The sequence below is a fragment of the Sinocyclocheilus grahami genome, unplaced genomic scaffold (genome assembly GCF_001515645.1).
Source record: "Sinocyclocheilus grahami isolate Dianchi unplaced genomic scaffold, SAMN03320097.WGS_v1.1 scaffold6410.1, whole genome shotgun sequence".
Lineage (NCBI taxonomy): Eukaryota > Metazoa > Chordata > Actinopteri > Cypriniformes > Cyprinidae > Sinocyclocheilus > Sinocyclocheilus grahami.
This window is the reverse complement of record NW_015510832.1, coordinates 1-231: the sequence shown is the minus strand read 5'-3', so window position 1 is coordinate 231 and position 231 is coordinate 1.

Below are 231 nucleotides of genomic sequence, written 5' to 3'. Positions count from 1 at the left end.
ATGTCTGTCTCTGACCTGGCTACTCACATTCTCTGATTTCGCTCTACCTTTTAGCTCCAAACTCCAGGGACTAACATCTAGCTAGTCAATTCAATGTGTCAGCACAAAGCGGTCTCTTGGAGGAAACCAAATCCCAGCCTTTTAGAAGAGCTCCAAATTCTAACCTAGATCAATTTGACAGAGTAAGGGCCTCTCCTGAATTAGCAGACAGTGTAAAGAGGTTTGCATTTC